Source organism: Otolemur garnettii, unplaced genomic scaffold (assembly GCF_000181295.1).
Source record: "Otolemur garnettii isolate 467f Iridium unplaced genomic scaffold, OtoGar3 scaffold00243, whole genome shotgun sequence".
Classification (NCBI taxonomy): Eukaryota; Metazoa; Chordata; class Mammalia; order Primates; family Galagidae; genus Otolemur; species Otolemur garnettii.
In genome coordinates this window covers 126,977-139,096 of record NW_003852638.1, presented here as the reverse complement: position 1 = coordinate 139,096, position 12,120 = coordinate 126,977, and the positions used below count along the sequence as shown (strand labels likewise).

The following is a 12,120-nucleotide window of genomic DNA, read 5'->3' as shown; positions in this document are numbered from 1 at the left end:
CTTTGCACCCAGCAGGATATCAGTTCACCTGCAATTCATCTTCAAGGTACAGTGTGTTGAGTTCAGGTTGTCAAGCGTGGGAACATCTCAAATCTTGGGCTAGGAATTGAAACAGACACCACTCCCTATACGAGTGTCCTTGTTAGCCACTTGGCCTCATTTTTCCTTACCTTGAACTCCCTACCAGTTGGGAAAAAGTTAAGCTAATGGATTTCTTCCATCTCTGATTTTTTCCATCTTTTCTTAAATGTCAATGATGTGGGAATTTCAAGTTAAAGAGTGTGGAAAAAGCCAGGGGTCAGTGGCAATGTCACTGACAAAGACTCTGTTAAGATTAACCCAAATAAGGACTGTATCTCAGTTTCATTGGGGAATAACAGTCCCCAGGAAACATTCATTATCGGTGGGAGACTGTGGAAGTTTCTCAAGATGCCGATGGTCAGGAGGATTAATCTTTAATTTGGGGTTTTTACTTGTCTGGATAATCTGGGACTTGGGAAATTAAACTGTAGAATTTTCTTTCGTCTAGTTTATACAATTGACTGTTCTCTAGCTCCTCATTAGATGTAAGTGCCTGAGCCTTACACAAAGTCAAGGCTCAATAAATGTTATTTGATTAAACTGATATTTCTTTCAAATTTATTTTAAAAGTGAGTCCTAGTACTTTTAAGTGTAAGTTAATTAGTGAAGTAACAAATTGCCATTGAAATTATGACTTTTCCAAATTACTAATGATTTATTGCAAATAAGACTAATTCTCTCAGTTGATCTAAATTATAGCAAAAACTACTTTCACTGTGGAGGATGCAGAGAAATAGAATCTCTCATTTATCAAAGAACAGTTTCCTTTTGCTAAAAGCCTATCATTTAATTATTGATATTGGCCCCTCACATCTGTGCAAGGCAGCCAGATCCTCATTTGGAGGTGAAGAAACTGAAACACAAAGTCCCTGTCAATTGGCAAGAAAATGTATAGACTATTCCCTTGAACTTGATGCTAGTAATTTTCCGGACTACTAGAGCTATAGGGACTCAGCGAGTCTATAGACCAAACATTTTAACTTACAGATGAGGAGACTGACAGGAAGTGTTTTCCAAAATCTAAAAAAAAAAAAAAAACTTTTCAATCAAAATGAATAAAATCTGGACAATAAAAAGTATTTAACCATGTCTTTAAGAAATAATATAGTTATAATAGTTATGTATAATGTTACCATAATTATAATATATAGTTAATAATAATATAACTATAACCCAAATAGCACTCATAGAAAATAGGAGAAATAGAAATTATAATGCCACTTAGCATACCTAGCTACTGTTAGAACTTTGAACATTTCCTTTTACTTACCTCAAACTAGGTATCTACCCTAGTAATATAAGGATGAAATAAAACTGGCTACAGCTTACATTTATTTGTTTAAACAATGATCATTTCTTTCTATTCTGGAAGCAAAATTGAATTGAAACACACGTGGATCATTCTCTATCAGCACCACCATGATTCATTTATTCATTAATTGAAGAGATATTTTCTGAGTGCCAACTGCTTTCCAGGATCTGTCCCAGGTGTTGTGATCAGACAGATCCTTCTGAGTACAAGCCCCTAAGCTGTGTTTGGTCTTTTCCACTGACAGCCTGGTTTTCCTCTGTCCTAGAGAGGACTGGGGGTGTCTCTCCTGAAGGTTCTTCTCAGGCCACAAACTTCCCCACAGTCATGTGACTACAGAGGGCAATACAGAACTACACACTAAACATTTCACAGCACGCAGGCTGTGACCTGCCATTATACTTCTAGGAGTTTATGCCACAGATATACTTGTATATGCCAAGAAAACATATGATTCACTCAGGAATTTTTTGAAATAGATCCAAATACGAATTAATATAAATGTTAAATAAATAATAGCATGTCCATAAACACATAGCCATGAGTGAAAAAAAACAAAATGCAAAGCAATATATATAGTGCAGTCCTGCTCATAAAGAAAGAAAGTACTTTGTACCATGCATAGGAAGTTGGACAACTGAGTTCATAAACTTATCCTAGAAAATGTGCTACATGCCTCTGCTACATATCACTATGGTCACCTTTCAGGCACTGCCCTTGGGAAACTATTGCACCAATGCCAGTGCCTAGTCAACCTTCAAAGCACTTTTTCTGGGATGAGTTTGCAAGCTTAATTGTCCAACTTTGTGTATCACACAGACAAAGTGTCTATCTGTCACATGATATCAACAACATTTATTACTGGTGATGTGCCCAGCTGGCTAAGGGGCTATCTGTTTCTCCACTATAAAGTTACTATTTCCTCCTCAGTTCCGGAGTCATCCCATACTCAAGAGAAGGGGAACTCAGCTCAGCCTTCTTTGGGTGGGAGCATCAAAATAATTGTGATCTTATGCTAAAGCCACCACATTAGTAAGTAGATTTTTTGAAGAGATATTGTGGATATTATGCAAATATCCTGTTTCATCCATTAATTTTATCACTGATCAATGGAGTCTGCCTGCAGCAGTCACTGCTGGGTGTTCTCTTGGTGGTTTTCTATTTCACTTCCTCCTTCTATAATTAGCCATTGGAATTCTTTTTTTTGCGCTGGGTAGAGTGCTGTGGCATCACAGCTCACAGCAACCTCAAACTCTTGGGCTTAAGTGATTCTCTTGCCTCAGCCTCCCAAGTAGCTGGGACTACAGGTGCCCACCACAATGCCCAGCTATTTTTTGTTGCAGTTGTCATTGTTGCTTAGCTGGCCTGGGCAGGTTCAAACCCCCCAGCCTGAGTGTATGTGGCTGATGCCCTACTCACTGAGCCAGCCATTGGAATTCTTCTGAAAAGAATAATAGTCCTTTCTCTGCCAGAGAAATTATTACATCAATAATTTATTGCAATTTGGATTCAGTCTATGGGATGACACCAAGATCCTGTTTTTATTTTGTTCAAATTGTTCCATCTTTGAATACTAGAAATTCTTTCAAGATGGCTCCTCCGTCCTTGTGCAATGCCCTCTCCCCCCCTCATTTTTTAAGCCTTTCTTACTTTGGGGCACTTCAAATGTGTCTGAGGTTTATTTACAGAGGTTAGAGTTCTGCATAAAATGATTGAAGGATAAGTGGGAAAGAAACAAAGTAAATAGCAAATTTTTATTGAAGGAAGAGAAAAATAATTTTTAGTTCTTTAAATTTTATTTGGAAATAATTTCAAGATTACAGAAAGTGAGAACAATAGGTTAAATAACTCCCATATACCATAAGCCCAGACACACCTATAATCACCATTTTACTCTGCTCACTTTAGCATATGTCTTATCTACTACATATTTTTTCTGAACCATTTGAGAACTAGTTGACACATCACAACTCTTCACCTCTAAATGCTGTGTTTCTACAAACACAGTCACCCTCTTACATAATCACAACATGATTGTCAACTTTGGGGATTTAACACAGACATAATCCTGTTATTGTTCATATTACAATTTTGTCCATTGATTCAATAATGACCTGCACGGTATTTTGGAATTTAGTTTTTGAACAGATGGACTAATTAGACTGATGTTTATGATCTTACTGGTCCTCATCCCTGGTGTAGTGCCTACAGCACCTCTTCTCCATAAGACTCCTGTTTATTTGGTTTGGTTGATGCATCTCCCAACCATACTGAGGAGACTCTCCAGACTGATAGCACAGGTCAGACCTAGATGGATCCAAGCAACACCGTTGCTGTATATCTTGGGATAATCATAGTCTTTGATGACAGACACAAACTAGTCTTTATTTATTTTTTTCTAGGGTAGGTGAACTTTCCCTTAAATGAATGGAAAATTGTAGCAGGAGATGACAGGACCTTTGGCATTAGGCAGCATGGGTTCAAAGCCCAGAATCATCACTTACTGATTCCGTGATTTAGACAAGAATTTAAACTTTCTACGCCTGGCTTCCTATTCAGTAACAAGAAATAATAAGACCTGCTTCCCAGACCTCTTGTTATCATTAAATGAGATAATCTTCAAGATTGCATTAGATGATAGGGGCTTTGGAGAAGGGCAGGGTTTGAATTCCAGCTCCACCACTATCAACAAAGTAACCTTGTGTCACCTCATCATGCTTCCTCTGTAAAATGAGGATAAGAACAGAATTGTTGTGAGAAGTGAAGGCCAGTTGTAGAACATTTTGAAGAATGAAGGGTATTCACTAAGTGCTCAATTAAGAGCATAAAATTACACCAGAGATCACAGACCTGCAGCCCACCAGCCAGTAAGTGAAGGCTTGGGAGCAGGTTTCACTGATCCCTTAGACACTTAGAGCGCGCTGGCTGCTCCATCCCTGAACTCATTTCTAGTCCCTGTTGTTGCCCCAGAGCTGAGTTCTAGTGCATTTTACCCTACTGTCATTTAAAAAAGGGAATATTTCCTTGTACTCGTAAGTTTATAAAAGTAGGGGAAACAAAAAAGTAAATGCAGTGGACCCGATATTCAGAGGTGAGCAGGAGAAGCAGATGCGCAAACTATTCCTCTGTTCATTTTGACAGTGATCAGAAGAACTCATTTATGAGGCTTTCCAGCCTCTACAGTTATTTAAATTTGGTGCTCCTAATTGTCAAGCCATTGGGGATGGTAAAAAACAAAGTTACCTGGAGTTGAGAAAAAAATTATGTATATTCTAAGAGAATCTCAAGATTAGAGGAAATTAAAAAGACGTCAAAGCACACGTGCACTCCCCTGCAGTCTCTTCCTTTCCAATCTGCATATGCCCTGAGATGAACGTAGCAAGCTGTAACTTAGACGGGGTGAGTGTTAAGCTCTGAAATGGGTGGACAACAGCATCAATTGTACTAGAACAGAATGGGAGACACCTGAGTTTGAAAAGCTGCTCATGTAAAAAAGTAGTTGAATCTTACGGATCTTTCAAAGTGGCTCAGGAAGGCTCAGGTACCTCAACGCTTTCTGTGCTGCACACTTCTTGAATTTCTTATTTCTCATGAGCAAATAAAATCACTACCAATACATCTCAGGGGAGAGGTCAGTGGTTCCCTTCTTCCTGACCCCACAGAGAGAACACGTGAGAAAGGACGCTTCTCACTCTCATTTGCGTCCCGGGGACAGCGCCCTCTGCCTGCGGCACACAGACATGACCGCCCTGGCTCGCAAGGCTCAGGTGCGCAGAGCGGCCATCAGCGCTCAGGTTTCCACCAGTCCCCCGCCCCCCCCCCCCAAACAGACACCTTTTATTCTCTTCCCTCCCCCTGTCTTATTTCGATATTTTCCTGAAAATGCTTTTCTCAAATTACTATCAATTCCATTTCTTGAGGATACAAGGCAGGCGATGCCAGATACTACCACGCTGCTCTCAGTGAATATAGTAAAGGAGAGCAACAGAGGTACAAAACACACACGCACACAACTGGGGAATAGCGGGGCGTAGCCATTCTCCTTACGTTCTTCTTACACAAGTCCTTACAAATCCTCCTAACCCTACTTGCTGAAGTCCAGGTTTCCCAGCAGTTTCCAGGAAAACAAGCGGCGAGCCTGTGAAATGACACGGAGGGATTGGGCCTCGTCTTAGCACAGTGGCAGCTGTCCTCTTCAGTGAGATAGTCACTCCTTAAATATGCTCAGCGTCACTCAGAAAGGTGATATGGGGCTGACCACTAAGAGCCCACAAAACAACACCCTAAATGATGTAAGGGTGACACCCGTCACCAGGAGCTTTGTTAAAGGCTTCTCTGGACACAGCTCAACATGGGGCCTTGGACAAGATGGGAAGCCGCTTATCTCTGTGTAACAGCCCAGTAACAGGGATGAATAGACCTGAGATACTGAGTCAGGATGAAGCAACGCATTTATTATCGTGAACAAATTCAAGACGGGAATGTATTTAGGTGATAGTTCAAACTCAGATGCTTGCCAGGGGTGAGGCCATGAATACACTGTGAGCCCCCGAGGACAAGCATGTGGCATGTGGGTGGATGGGTCTCTGAAGAATAAGTGGCTTATGTGTGAGGCCCCTTCCTCTGTGTCACCACACTAGGAAACTGGGTGCAGAGTGAAGGGCTTGCTTGCCCAGAGTGACAATGTTGACCGCAAGTCCTCTGCCCTCCTTATCAGCTCCCCTTCCCTTCTGGCTGTCAGAGCACAGCCTCTAGACCTGCAGGACAGCTGTGTCCACATGTCTCTCTTGGTGGGCCGAGGCTTGCTGAAGAACTCTGATCCCAGTTGCTGCTGGAACGACAGCAGTAGCACTTCCATGCTCAGTGCAGGGGGAGGAAGGAGGGAGGCAGAGAGAAAGTGAGGGTCCAGGGTGCCCTGCAGGGAGAGCACAAAGACGGGGTTTTGGGGAAAAGCTAAGGAAGAAACATACAGGCTCCATCTGTAGACAGAGAATGCGTCCCCAGAGAGGGGCAGTAGGTAGCCCTCACAGAGCACCCAGTCAAAGGTGTGTTTGCTTTGGCCAGGACAGTGTTGGCTCCTTATTGAAAGTGACATCTTGAAGCAGAGGGTGTGTGTGCTCTTCAGTCCCTGGTACCACTGCTCCCTTCAGCTTTGTGATGCTTACCTGGACCCTGACGGCATCTGAGCTCTGACCCCTCCTTAAGTCCTTCCTAAGGTCAAGGTCACAGCCACTGCACTCAAGGGATTCCATGAAAACAGAGGTTCCCCAAAGTGCTTCCTGATTGAAGGGGAATGACTGGTATCCAAGCCCGGAATGAATCAGATTCTTCACTGCCTGATTTCCTTTGGGCTCACCATGATTTAATTCACTCCCTGGGTGTGTGGACACCACCCTTCTTTCAGTTGTTCCTCTTAACCCAGCTTATGACTATGAACAGTGTTTGCTAGGACAAGAGTTCCTTCCACATCCAAACTACACCTTCCTTCCAAACAGGGTGGGCACACAAGGCCTGATGACATGAGCAGGTCTGCTCCTTCCTGCACAATCCTCCTTCCACATCCAAACTGCATCTTGCTCCCAAACAGGGTAGGCACAGTGGCCGTTCTTGTCTCCTAGATGAAATATTCAGTACAATGTTCAACCTAAAATTTGAGAAAAGAAAAAAATTTCCGTGGTACCTGTTTTACCAAAGTGTCCTTTCTCTGACTCCCAGATACCTCATACAAACTTGAAATTTTAAAAAGCATTTTGTAACAAAGGAATCTGTAAATAAATCATGAACAGGAGAGGTATTACCTTTTGCATACTTAAATTGCAAGTTCTGCATCTTATACCTTCCTCCCAGCACCAAGCGAGTGCTGTCTTCTCAGCTGGCATTTATTCATCAGGAAAACGGATGCCTGTGTAGCCCTAGAGCCTGGAGGTGGAAGAGACTCATTCTGTACCCAAGTTCCATGGAAAAAAAGGAAAATCTGATATATTTTTGTTAACAGCTTCTCCTTCAATGTTCTGTGGCTGGGAATTTATTCCAATTCTGAACACTGAATCTTTTAGCCCAGGAAGGAAAATAAGTGGGAAATATGTCCTTTAAAGATAGGAGCATGTGCTCAGGTCAGGCTGGAAGACCAACCTTGGGTTCAGAGAGAACTTCCAGAGGCTCCAGGGTGCATTTCCAGTCTGGCCAAACTGCAGACTGACTGGGTTTGGGCATTTTCCTTACCTGAAAAGTACAAAAGCCATCCCTCCTCACACCTTCCCTCAGTGGCGGAGATGCCCAAGGGAACACTGGGATTTCCAGGCCAGTTCTTCTTATGAAAATTAGAATTTGGAAAGGGGTCACTTAACTTAATGGAATGAAGAATAAGTGAGCACCTCTTAAATACTTCTACACATAAACAAGATGAGAATGTGTCCTTTTCTTCAAGAAACTTGACCTCACTGTCACACACATACCTCAGTGTCTCACTTGCAGGAAAGAATAAGTTCACTTAGCACCTCAAGGGAGAGAAGGCACCAAAGTAAAACCTCCTCGTCTCCTGGGATATGTCTGGGGGTGGTGGGCTCTGATCCTGACAGCTGCACCACTCTCAGACTGCACCCCCTCTGCAAGGTCAAACCCTGAGAATTAACTGCTTTATGTGCAAAATGAGATGTTAATTAGCTCAATTAAGCCATTCCACAATGTGTACACATTTCAAAACATTGCTATACATGATATAATTTTATGTCAATTAAAAAATAAATTTTTAAATTTTTAATAAAAATTAGCTTATTATTAGCTGTGTGTGGCAGGTGAGAATCACATGCAGAGCAATTGGCACTGGGGAAACCTCTCTTTTCTCTTCTCTATCCCACCCTGGTCCACATCACCACAGGCACCCACACATGTTCCTACAGGTTCAAGTAAATTTTTAAAATCTTTATAGAGTATGCAAAACTGTTCCAAACTTCTTTCTACCCTAGGACATTTACACAAGCCATTCCTTACAAGAGGGAAGTTCTTACTGTCCCTCTGGTAATGGCATCATAGTCTATTATTATCAATATGGTATAAATAAAATATAAAATATTCTACATTACAAATATAAAATAATAAATGTTCCCCAGACCCTTTTCTGAACTCCTTTTCCACCCTCAATCCTTTGGGTTGACCCAAGGAAACCCTGCTTATGTGGGATCACTAGGATTTTGCAGCCAGAGAGTGAGGAAACAGAACCCTTTCCAGTCTCCCATCCAGGCTGAAGCTGTTCTCTGAGCAGATGCCACGAACAGGCAGGGAGGGTTCTCTTTGCAGTTCTTTGCATCTACTTGCCTGATGGAACCACCAAGACCTGGAAAATGTTCAGGTAAAAATAAACATTCTTGAGTATTAAATATGCATATGCCCATGGATATACCATACTGCATATGCCAAGTGAGTTTGCCCTGCACAAGGCCATTTCCAAATTATAGTGGGCATTTCTTATGATGAGGATCATTAGAGCAAAGAGCATCCACTTTGAAGATGGACAGGTTAAGTTCACATTCTAGTTCTTCCATTTTCATTCATATGCCCATTGGCAAATTCTGCCTCTCAGTTACGTGATCTAAGCGATGATTGTAGAATTGTCCACCTCAGAGTGTAATGAGCATCAGCTGAAATAGTGCATAGAAAATTCCTTTTATTCATCATGTGCTCAATGGATGGAAGAGATCATTGTTATTCTGTGATGGAAAAGTGGAAAGAGTGTAACATTTGCCAAGTGTCTATTATTTTCTGTGTACACGGACACACACAAATACAACTGTAAAGTAACTGTTAAAGGATGATTTTTCAAGAAAGTTAAAATCATGACTCACAAATGTAGAATGAACAGGTATTAAATATTTTACTTATAAATAACGAGAAAATCAGTAAAATATTATAACTGATTCAAAGGAAAACTTAAAAAACCACATAATTAGGTAATTAAGAACATTAAAATGAATTTACAAGTACATGAAAAGTGTATTGATACTCGTAGCAATACCATTGAATTTCTATGTTCAAGAATTGTTTGTATTAGTACAATTTTTCTGTACTTGTAAAATAGCTCAAAGACAGTGAAAGGAACAGGCAGCCCTTGTGGACTCAGATCAGCTGGAGGGTTTACCAGACACCCTTTTTAATTCATTTCAAAATCTTTCACAATGTCTTCCATTATAATTCCCATTTTCAGTTGAGGAAACAGACTCCTGATAGAGTTTCGATGTGTGTATGGTCACACACGCACAAAAGTATAAATGGCAGTATCTATATTCAAATTCATTTTCCTATCATTCCAAAGTTGAAGTGGCTTTGTTTGAAGGACTGAGATCTCCTTTTTCTATTATATTTCAGGACATGAACAATCAATATGTCCGGCGGGAAATCTTCTGCTGTGAAACTTGCCATGAGCTCAAAAGCTTCTGGGAAAAAGAAATTAGCAAACAGACTTGTTACCGAGAACTGGAAGAAGGTCGTCAGGAAAGAAGTGCCCTGAGAAAGTATGTGGATTGTTTCTCTAGTCTTAATTTTAAAGGACGTTTCCAGAAATATACCAGATGCTAATATGGGAACTGAATTCCCTTCATCATCTGGTGTTCCAAGAAGGTCCACCCTGGATATGGTGGCATAAGTCTGTGCAGCCACAGGAGGGAATGAGAGCAAGGCTTAGAAGAAAGAAATTTATTGTACTCAAAGGTCCCAGACAGGGGTCATATGTGTCCTGCAGAGCCACAGGTTTGGGTCAGATGGCAGAAAACCTAGAGGGAAAGACTAAGCCGGAGCACTTATTGGGGTTTCCATGGAAAGAGGAGACAAGGCAGAATACACAATTCAGGGTTGGCGAGTCTGAATAATTCTGGTGGGCTCTGGGCTGCAGGAGTGGTTTCTACTTTCTTGGTACCTGGCCCAGGGTGATTTAGGACACGGAACATATTGGCTTGGTGTGTGAGAGTTAGATAAGGAGGTGTTTGGGGCTAAAGACTTGGGATTGTTTGGAGATTGGCTGAGCTTTGAGCCTTTTGCTATCTCTAAGGAAGGGCTGGTCCAGCAGGGGCAGTCTCTCCCTGGCCAGCCAGCTCTTCAAGATTGCAAAGCATCATAATACACAAAAAGTAGAAAACATAACCAGTAAATGCTCCCATTCAGTCTTGTAACCGTCTATACCAGGGTTTCTCGATCTTAGCATTGTGATATTTAGGGCCAGGTAATTCATTGCTGTGGAGGCCACCCTGTGCCTTGTAAGATGTTCAGCTGCACCCCTGGCCTCAAAACATTAGATATCCCCTTCTGTATTGTGACAACCAGAGGTCCCCTGGAGGTCAAAGTCATCCCTGATAGAGAACTAGTGACTTATAGATATAGACAAACCTTTTTTAATACAAAGAAAAATGAGTTTCTGTTATTTATGTCTTGATAAACTGAAAAAAATCTCTTCTCTGTTGCAATTCCCAGCACATGAAGTTACACTAAATTTCAGGGTTAACAGATGTGTGTGTGTGTGTGTGTGTGTGTAAGAGAGAGTGAGAAACTAGATTCTGCCATCTGGGATAACACACATGAAGATTCTTAGGGGAAGGATTGTTAGATAATGAGGTCTTGCCCTCATTGGCAAGTGAACTTGTTTTAAAAGAGTCCACTGATAGAGGAACATTTACTTATATGAGAAGGTGTCAATGTCACCTGAACATGGGCAGCGCCTGCCCTCACAGAAGCAGTGTCCTGGAGCAGATGGATCAGCTCCCCACTTCAGGGCCTGTTTTCTGTCCTTACAGTGAGAACAGCCCAGCCAGGCCATCTGCTTGCTGATACACCTACATGCATGTGGAGCGGTGGTCCTGTGTTCTTCTCAGCAGTAGGGCACTGTGACTCCATGTTTCTGTGTCTGCCCAGTGTATGCTGAGCCAAAAACATGGGTCATTAACATGTGTTAAACTCAACATTAATTTCTAAAAGCTTTTCCAAGATTCTTCCTCCATACCCAGAGATGAGCTCTGCCAACATTCCAGGAACATCCCTGGTGGCCCAGCTAACAAAACTAGAATTTCCTACATGTTAGAAAAGTCATGTGCCAGGGCATCTCCTGGAGATTCTCGGGGCAGTGAGGCAAGTCCATTGTATGGTCCCCACCATCTTTTCTCCTCCCTGTCCTGGCTTCTGAACACATTGGGAGCCAGAGCCCATCTGAGACCTAACCATAGTTTTCCTTCCAGAACCTCTGGGATACTGGAGCAAAAGCTAAATTTGCAAAACAATCTTATTTTTGTCAGGATTTTTATATACGGTAGCTATAGGGGAAAGATTAAAAAGAAATGCACTAAGATATGAAGATCCCTTATTTTTGACTGCTGAGATGGCAGATTCTGCAGTTTTTTGTTTGTTTTTTTTGTTTGTTTGTTTTTTGGCCGGGGCCAGGTTTGAACCTGCCACCTCCAGCATATGGGGCCAGCACCCTACTCCTTTGAGTCACAGGCACCACCCGAAATGGCAGATTCTGTGGGTGTGCTCTCCTATTTTTCTTAAAATGTCTACAATGATACTGTGCCATTTTGTAATCAGGAGAACAAGTTGACAAAAAACCAATTACAACTGGTTTATGTAACAAAGGCATTAATTCCCCAGGCTCCCGGTTCAGCAGTTAGGGTGCCAGCCACACACCCCAGGGCAGGGGGGTTTGAACCTAGCCCAGGCCTGCTAAACAACAATGACAACTGCAACAAAAAAAT

At 41.8% G+C, this 12,120-nt stretch overlaps 1 protein-coding gene across 1 annotated transcript in view; it reads left to right on the top strand.

Annotated features, from left to right (window-relative positions):
• LOC100946172 (POTE ankyrin domain family member A-like) overlaps positions 1–12,120 on the top strand; it is a 232,966-nt gene that overhangs the window by 151,039 nt on the left and 69,807 nt on the right. The window lies entirely within an intron of this gene.